A 9,498-nucleotide genomic window follows, 5' to 3' on the forward strand; every position below is an offset into this window, starting at 1 on the left:
TTGGCACATAGCTGAAGCCAATGGAGCTGAACAGACCCCTTGGACTATAATGGGCTGTGCATACTTGCCAACATTTAAATACATTTGGGGCTTCCAAACCCAGCTCCCTGGGAATGTCTGAACTCTGCACAGGAACACCCACTTATGGGCAGGGTTATTATTAGCCCCACCCATTGTTGGGCAGGGACAGCCTGAATTTGCCAGGACTGTCTCTAAAAATAAGGGACAGTCCCTGCAAGTTCAGAACACATGGCCACTATTTGGGCCTTTTTTGGCAGAGGCCCCAAAAGCAGTTTCCAAAGCCGATGCGAACAAGCCCTTAGGCTACTTTCACACTAGCGTTTTTTGCGGATCCAGTACCATAATACAACCACATGCATCCGTCATGAACACATCCGGTTGTACTATGTCTTCTATAGCCAAGACGGATCCATCTTGCACACCATTGAAAGTCAATGGGGGACGAATCCGTTTTCTATTGTGTCAGAGAATACGGATCCGTTCCCATTGACTTAGGCCCCTTTCACACGAGCGAGTTTTCCGTGCAGGTGCAATGCATGACGTTAACGCATAGCACCCGCACTGAATCCTGACCCATTCATTTCAATGGGTCTGTGTACATGAGCATTTTTTTTTCATGCATGAGTTCTGCGTTGCGTGAAAAACGCAGCATGTTCTATATTCTCAGTTTTTCTCACAGCCCTGGCTCCATAGAAGTGAATGGGGCTTCAGTGAAAAACGCATTGCATCCGGAAGCAAGTGCGGTTGTAATGTGTTTTTCACTGATGGTTGCTAAAAGATGTTGTTCGTAAACCTTCAGTTTTTTATCACGCGTGTGAAAAACGCATCAAAACGCATTGCACCCGCGCTGAAAAAACTGAACGCAATCGCAGACAAAACTGACTGAACTTTCTTGCAAATTTGTGCGAATTTCACTGAACGCATCCGGAGCCAATCCGTCACTCTCGTGTGAAAGAGGCTTAACATTGTGTGCCAGGACGGATCAGTGTTGCTCCGCAACACATCGCAGAGAGAAAAACGCTGCAAGCATTTTGGTGTCCGCCTCCAAAGCGGAATGGAGACTGAACGGAGGCAAACTTGATGCATTCTGAGCGGATCCTTATCTATTCAGAATGGATTAGGGCAAAACTGATCAGTTTTGGACCGCTTGTGAGAGCCCTGAACGGATCTCAGAAACGGAAAGCCAAAATGCTAGTGTGAAAGTAGCCTTAGGCTGTTCAGATGAGCGGTGATTTTCACACATCACTTGTGCGTTGCGTGAAAATCGCAGCATGTTCTATATTCTGCGTTTTTCACATAGAAATGAATGGGGATGCGTGAAAATCGCAAGCATCCGCAAGCATGTGCGGATGCAATGCGATTTTCACGCATGGCTGCTAATGAGACGAGGGATGAGTTACCCGGGAATAATAGCATTCTTTAATTCAGAACGCTAAGTAAAAGCTCCATTGTGGGGTTAAAAAACTCACCTCATCCACTTGATCGCACAGCCGGGCTCGTCTTCTTTCTTCTTATTCCTGCAGGACGTGGTGAGAACGGTGACGTCAGCTCAGGTCTTGCTGAATGAAGATAGAAGATTTCAGCAGGACCTGCGCTGACGTCACCGCGCTCACCGCGTGGTGAGCGCGATTACATCACCGAAGGTCCTTTTTCAACCAGGTCCTGCAAGAAGAAGAAGAAGAAAGAACACCCCACTGTGCGATCAAGTGGGTGAGGTGAGTTAAATTAAATTTATTTTTTTAACCCCACAATGGACCTTTTACTTAGCGTTCTGAATAAAAAAATGCTATCATTTTCCATTATAACCATGTTATAATGGAAAATAATAAAATATACAGAACACCGATCCCAAACCCGACTTCAGTGAATAAGTTCGGGTTCGGTTCTGGGTACCACAGTCAGTTTTTTATCACGCGCGTGCAAAACGCATTGCACCCACACGATAAAAACTGAACGTCGGAAGGCAAATGCAGTCAAAACTGACTGCAATTGCGTACCTACTCGCACGATTTTCCTTGATCGCAGACGCAACGCATCCAGACCTAATCCGGACACGCTCGTCTGCAAGGGGCCTTTTATGTATTTTTATATTTTTTTATTATTGAATTATGAGGCGAGCTTATCTCAGTAACATCTGTCACACTGAGCTGTCCTGAGGGGAAATTAGTTGAAAAATAGAAATAACTGGTACAAAATGGGCATTAAAGTTAAATGACTTTGGGCCACTGGTCTAATACTGCAAACATACCCAGAGTGATGCCCTGTATAAAATTCAGTTCAGTTCAGCCTGGTCCGAACAGGTTCTGGATACAAGAACTAGCATCCAATTGGGCAGACAACACTTTTCACTGATTTAAATAAGTGGTGTTTTTAATGAGTTTAGGGCTCTTTCACACTTGCGTTCTTTTGTTCCGGCATAGAGTTCCGTCGTTTCCCCTTCCTGATCAGGCTCATTATCGGAGTACATTACCCCCCTTCCTGATCAGACAAATTTTCTGTGTTTTTTTTTTTTTTTTATTGTAATAGCGCAAGAGTCTTAGAAAGCCATAACGTTTTTTTCTGTTTGGTTACATGGGGCCTTCATTTTTTTAACTATTTTTTTGTTTATTTTTATAATGAGAAAAATGAAACATAAAAAAATAGCACAACATACAACCAAAATATATATTTTTTTATTATGTCCCCTCTCCATAACGGTCATTATACTGTATATATGGGTTATGGTGGGTGGGGGAAGGGCTAAAAGCTGGGATGTGGTGTGTTGTGAGATTGTGGAAAAGCTCTGCCCGTATGATATTTATGTTTAAATGGTATTGGAGCTGTCATTTGGCATTCCGTGCACTAGAGGCCACTGTTTTGCAGCACAGTCAGCACACTCTGGGATCTGCATATGCAAAGCAGATGATGACTCATGCTTCTGTGTGAACCAGGAAGTGTTGATCTGACATGGTGGAAGGATTGTGCTGTGAGGGACTGAATCCGATTCCATCCTGGCTTGCGGATATCCGGCAGTGAATGGACACTCAAAGGAAGGAGAGTATCTGCTATCCCCTGTCTGGATCCAGCTCTTTGAAAAAGAGGTTGTCCCAGGAAGACCAGTTCCAGTGTATGGACTGAAAACCTTCAATCATCAAGCAAGGCCGCACGGTTGCTGAAAGCTTGGTGGCCATCCCGGGTAAGCGGCATCCTAGGGCCCAGAACGGACGCAGGCTTACACGGCTTACAACTTGGCGTAGTCGGCAGGATACAGCAACTGTTATGGACGGGAATGCGGCGGGAGATCGTCCCCCGGCGCCAGTGGTGCCGGATCAGGACCCAGCCCAGGGTGCACAGGCGCAAGTCCAGCTAACCCCCAGTAGGATACATCCCTGTAGGGGCACTGCTGCGTCATCTCCCAAAGTATGACGGTAGAAACATGACATTGCAGGACTGGACTGAAAGGGTGCGAAGTGCGGTTAAAATGTGTAACCTGACCCCCGAACTGCGGGCCGAGGTTGCATTGGGAGCCCTAGAGGGTGACGTCAGGCGGACAGTGATGGTAAGGCCTGACTCCGAGAGAGATACCCTAGAGAAGATATTCTCCCTGCTAGAGAGAGCCCAAGGGGGGCGGGCCAAAGTGGTACAGTTACGGAGTCACTTCTTTAACTGACCCCAGCCACAGGGCAAGACCCTGATGCAATATTCCAATGCTCTAACAGGAGACACTGAATGAAATACAATGACGAGACCCTGAGGCCATGGGCGCCTTCCGAGAGGTGGACCGGCTTCTACGAGATCAGTTCATAGTGGGGCTCTCCAATAAATTCTTACAAGATAAATTACAAGAGATGACTCGAACAATGGTCGATATAACATTCTACAGTGTCTACTTAGCCGCCGTAGAGAGAGAGGAAGAGCCCATACCTGCGGCAGCGAGAGTGGTGAATAGCACACATGTCACAAGGGACCGGCCGGGGTCTGAAGAATCGGAGTCCTTAAAGGATGTGGTCCAGGCCCTGTGGGCGGAATTGAAAGAGTTCCAGCTGGAAGTGTCCCAGATGAAGGCAGAACCGTCCCGGCCTCCGGAAACGGTCCCCGCACCTTGTGCCACTCCATCCAGAACAACCCCGGTGAGGGGGCCGGTCAGAACAGGTACGGCCATATGGCCACAGAGTGCCCAGAACAGGAAGCGTCTGAGCCGACGTTAATCTTCCGACTGCTGCAGTAGCTGGGCGTCCTGCGGCGGTGCACCAAAAGTTAAGCCCTCTGCGTGAAGAACGTGATCTGTATGCCAGCAGCCCCGTATTAGAAGCCGAGTTGGAAGGCCGAAAGGTCTGCTGCCTAGTTGATACAGGGTCAGAGTGCACCCTAATGCCTCTGGAGTTCTTCGAGAGACACTTCGGGCATATGATGGAGCCCGAAGATGGGAGCGTCATGAGGCTGACGGCTGACGATAATATATAGATGGATGTTCAAGGGATAGTCTGGATGCGGGTCCGACTGTTTGGGCAAGACATCGGCAAGAAAGGGGTCGTGCTGATGGACAATTCGTCCCGGAAAGCAATGGACGTGACCCTGGGCATGAATATACTGAGAGACCTAGACCATCAACAAGGAAGGGCCGAAGTACTGGCAACGGGCCACTGCACACCGGCCTACCCAGCAGGTCATACAACAAAGGGTGAGGAGCTGTAGCCTGCAAGAGATCAACCTGTCCGGACGGGCCATTGGAGACGTGAGGGTCCTACGGAGGACTCAGTTGAAGATCCCACCTCGACAGGAGCGAATATTGATACTGCCAGTGGGGGCTGGGCAACGACTGAATGGACTGGAGGTCCTGATCGAGCCCGCTTATCAAGAAGAAACGCAGATTCGCCCACTGGTAGCCTGGGCCCTCGCCGCTGTGAAGGACGGATGTGTGCCTATTAGTGTTGAGCGAACTTGGGTTTTAAGTTCGGCGTCTAAAGTTCGATTTCGGGTTATCGAAGTATCCCGTTATGGATTCCGCTACCACGGACCATAACGGAATTTAGAATCCATAACGGGATTCTTCGATAACCTGAACTCGAACTTTAGACGCCGAACTTAAAACACAAGTTCGCTCAACACTAGTGGCTATACGTTGCTGTAATGTTGAGGACTGCGAATTAACCATCCCTGCAAACACCCTGCTGGCCAAAGTCTATGTGTCCGAAGGGGGTATCATTCGACGAAGGGGCTTTACGCTGCAGACGGATAGGAGATCAGCCTGGACCTATGCTGTGGAGATCCATTCAAGGGAAACCCAGACAGCGGAGTGGAACGGTCGAGTGATCATGGCCCGTATGGGGGTGGACTGCAGAACCCTGACCCCGGGGGAACAAAAGCTGCTGGAAGACACCCTCTGGGAATTTCAGGAGGCCTTCTCCAGACATGATGAGGACTTTTGGTGTGCTACTGCAATCGAACATGAAATCCCAACCAACTATGCCGCGCCGATCAGGGAACGTTACCGGCAGACCCCACCTAAGATGTATCAGGAGGTGAAAGACATGGTGGCATGTTGGAGAACCGGGTGATCCAGGAGAGTCAAAGTCCGTGGGCTGCTCCGGTAGTCTTGGTGCGGAAGAAAGACGGGAGTCTCCGGTTCTGCGTGGATTATCGGAAGCTGAATGCTCAGACCGTCTGGGATGCCTACCCCCTTCCACGGATTGAGGAGTCATTATCAGCCCTAAGCCAAGCAAAGTTCTTCTCAACTCTTGACCTGGCTAGTGGGTACTGGCAGGTGCCGGTGGCCAAGAAGGACAAAGCCAAGACGGCCTTCATTCTACCTATGGGACTCTACGAGTTCAACCGGATGCCCTTCGGCCTCTCCAATGCTCCGGGGACATTCCAGCGATTTATGGAACACTGGGGGACCTCAACTTCGAATCAGTATTGATATACGTGGATGACATAGTAGTGTTCGGGGCTTCCTTTGAAGATCACCTCCAGAAGCTGCGACAAGTCTTGGGAAGGCTATGAGACCATGGGCTCAAGAGCAAGCCAAAAAAATGCCAGCTGTTGGACATGTGGTCACCCAGGAGGGGGTAAAACCGGCCCCTAGCAAGGTGGAGTCTGTTCAGCAGTGGCCCCGGCCAAGTACGCTACGAGAGGTACGGGCGTTCGTGGGACTGGCTGGCTACTACACAAGGTTTATACCCAAATTCACTCATCTGGTGGGCCCATTGAATAAGTTGCTAAGAGGCACGGCTGGGGGCCTGAAGAAACGCCCCGTCGACTGGGGGCCCCGACAACAAGAGGCCTTTGAAGCGGTGAAAAAGGCACTGACCAATGCGCCGATCCTGGCTCACGCGCGGTTTGATACCCCATTCCTGCTGTATACTGATGGAAGTCTACATGGTCTGGGGGCCGTATTGTCCCAAGTCCAGGATGGACGGGAGAGAGTCATCGCCTATGGAAGTCGGTCCCTAAGAGAGTCAGAACGCAACCCTGATAACTATAGCTCCTTTAAACTGGAACTGCTGGCAGATTACCTGACTGGTGCAAAAGTGACCGTGATGACGGACAACAACCCGTTGGCAAACCTGGAGAATGCCAAGCTCGGTGCAGTCGAGCAAAGATGGTTGGCCCGCCTTTCTAAGTACCAATACCGCATCAAGTTCCGGTCCGGTAGGGAGAATGGCAACGCCGATGCACTCTCTTGAGTTCCAGTAGGACAGTCGACTCAGAGAGCCGATGAGGAGTTAGAGGATACTGAAACTCCTGACCTTGGTCGCTTACCTCTGTTCCTGGATGTGGCACATTCAAGTGGGGTGGCGTCTGGAATGACGCTGGTGCTGGGGAAAACGACTGATTGGGAGAGACTCCAGGATAGCTGCCGAGACTTGTGGAAAGTGAAAGAATGGGTTCACAGCAAGATCTGGCCTCGGCCAGAAGAACGAGCCTGCCTGACCCCAGAGGGTCAGAAGTTGTTGAGGCAGTGGGATAAGCAGACAATTACCCAGGGCCTCCTGTGCCGTATCGTATACTTACAGTCAGAGCTGCAGTACCGGCAACAGATTGTCATTCCCATGTCGTTAGGACCGGAGGCCGGCAGGGAAGTTCATGAAAAAGGAGCTCATTTTGGGAGCGACAAAACGTTCAAGTGGCTCCAACGGCTGGTATACTGTCCAGATCTGGCCGACATGGTGGCCGCGGCATGTCTTAAGTGTCGATCCTGTGGGTTGAGTAAGAGTACTGAACAGCGGGCTCCTGTGCAGACCATCCGCACCTCAGTGCCCCTAGAACTTCTGATGATCGATTTATGTACAGATTGGATACTCTACCTCGGGACACTCGTACTGTCTAGTTATGACAGATCACTTTACCAAGTATGCGATGGCTGTGCCCACCAGAGACCAAACCGCAGAGTCGGCCGCCGAAGCTGTTTGTAAACACTTTATACAGGTGTTCGGGTGTCCACAGAGGATACATTCTGACCGAGGAAGCATGCTTTCAAGGTACTCTAATGAATGAACTGTACCACCTGTATGGGATTGAACGCTCCCGCACCACTCCGTATCACCCACAAGAAAACAAGGCGTGCGAATGCTTCAATCGCACCTTGCTTCAGATGCCGCGGACTCTGGAAGACAGTCAAAAAGCCCAGTGGCCCGCGTACCTACCCGAGTTGATGTGGGCCTATAACAACAGAGTACACAGTACCACCGGATACACATATGCTCATATTTGGACGAGCCGGACAGGAGATTGAAGATCTCTACATGTCCAACCCGATGGAGCCCCCACCGAGAAGTAGCAAAGGAAAAAGGGGGTCAGTCAGCACATCCCAAAGCGCAGGAGCACGTTGCTATGGCTGAGAACAAGACTGTTAAACAAGACATACAATGCAACAGCTCACTGCAAACCAAATAAAGTACAAAATTGCGTCACAGTTGCAAATGCTATACTAATAAGTTAGAGATGCTTGGCAAATCATTTTGTACAAAATAATTTGAGCCCGTCTGCCGCACGTCAAGGCGATCTCTAGTTAGACGGGTTCCTAACACTAAATTCTATCTGTTATGTGCCATAACGGCTATCATATAATTCAGCAAGTGTAGGGTCCACATGCATGCTGGGCCCGCTTTAATTTCAGTAATTTTTTTGTGCCAAAATGGCCTCCATTATATCCTAGGAAAGCAGGTACCAACATGCATGCCGGGCCCACTCCACACCACTCCCCACCGAGAAGTACCACCGCATGGGTGCAGGAGCACTGCCGCCTGCTGAGAGCGGTCCAAAAGGTTGTGGGGGAGCGCCTGGGACAGGTGGTACACCCTAACCCAAGACTAGTGCAGAAAGATGGGTATGTCCCTGGTGATCGGGTGACGGTCAAAGCCAAACGGCTGTCAGGGAAGTTGGATGGACGGTGGGAGGCAGTTCCATACACGGTGAAGAGAAGGGTAGACCCTGCTATTCCGGTCTATGAGGTAGAGCCAGTAGGGACAGGGGGACCCTCACGGAACTTACACCGTAATATGTTGAGACGTTGCAATTTTGATGAGCCGGTGTGCATGGAGGGGGTGCCTTCTCACGCTCAGGGTATGGAAGAAAGTCCCTCAGATGAGGAAGAGGAGGAATGGTGGGTCGTCCCCTCCCAAGTGTCCACAGAGGTTCCGGCCATGGCAGGTTTGCCACCCAGATGCAATGCTGAGCAATCAACAGCTCCTCTCTTGTCAAATATGCCTGATGCCCCCAGTATTTCTGAAACCCCCAATCTGAGAAGGTCAGCGAGGCCCAATGCTGGTGTGCCACCACAGCGCTATGCCCAGGATGAATTTGTATGGAAAGAGTTGCCAAGGACGACAACTTCTAGTGGGGTGGGATGTGAGATTGTGGATAAGCTCTGTCTGTATGATATTTATGTTTAAATTGTATTGGAGCTGTCATTTGGCATTCCGGGCACTAGAGGCCACTGTTTTGCAGCACAGTCAGCACACTCTGGGATCTGCATATGCAAAGCAGATGATGACTAACACTTCTGTGTGAACCAGGAAGTGTTGATCTGACATGGTGGAAGGATTGTGCTGTGAGGGACTGAATCCGATTCCATCCTGGCTTGCGGATGTCCGGCAGTAAATGGACACTCAAAGGAAGGAGAGTATCTGCTGTCCCCTGTCTGGATCCAGCTCTTTGAAAGAGAGGTTGTCCCAGGAAGACCAGTTCCAGTATATGGACAGAAAACCTTATCATCAAGCAAGGCCGCATGGTTGCTGAGAGCTTGGTGGCCATCCCGGGTAAGCGGCATCCTAGGGCCCAGAACGGACGCAGGTCAGTACACCTGATTACCAATTGTACTTCACTGTTTGGCGCCTAAAGTAACAGAGACTAGCCTAGGCCTTGTATTAGCTAGTTAGATAGGGTTATAGCTTTGTTAGGCCTTACTGTACTGGACTGCAGCGCAGTAATTGACTTGCAGGCTCTGCTGCGTCTGCCACCAGTTAGGTGTGTCCTCAATAGCGGCACAGTACGACT

Source organism: Bufo gargarizans, chromosome 1 (assembly GCF_014858855.1).
Source record: "Bufo gargarizans isolate SCDJY-AF-19 chromosome 1, ASM1485885v1, whole genome shotgun sequence".
Lineage (NCBI taxonomy): Eukaryota > Metazoa > Chordata > Amphibia > Anura > Bufonidae > Bufo > Bufo gargarizans.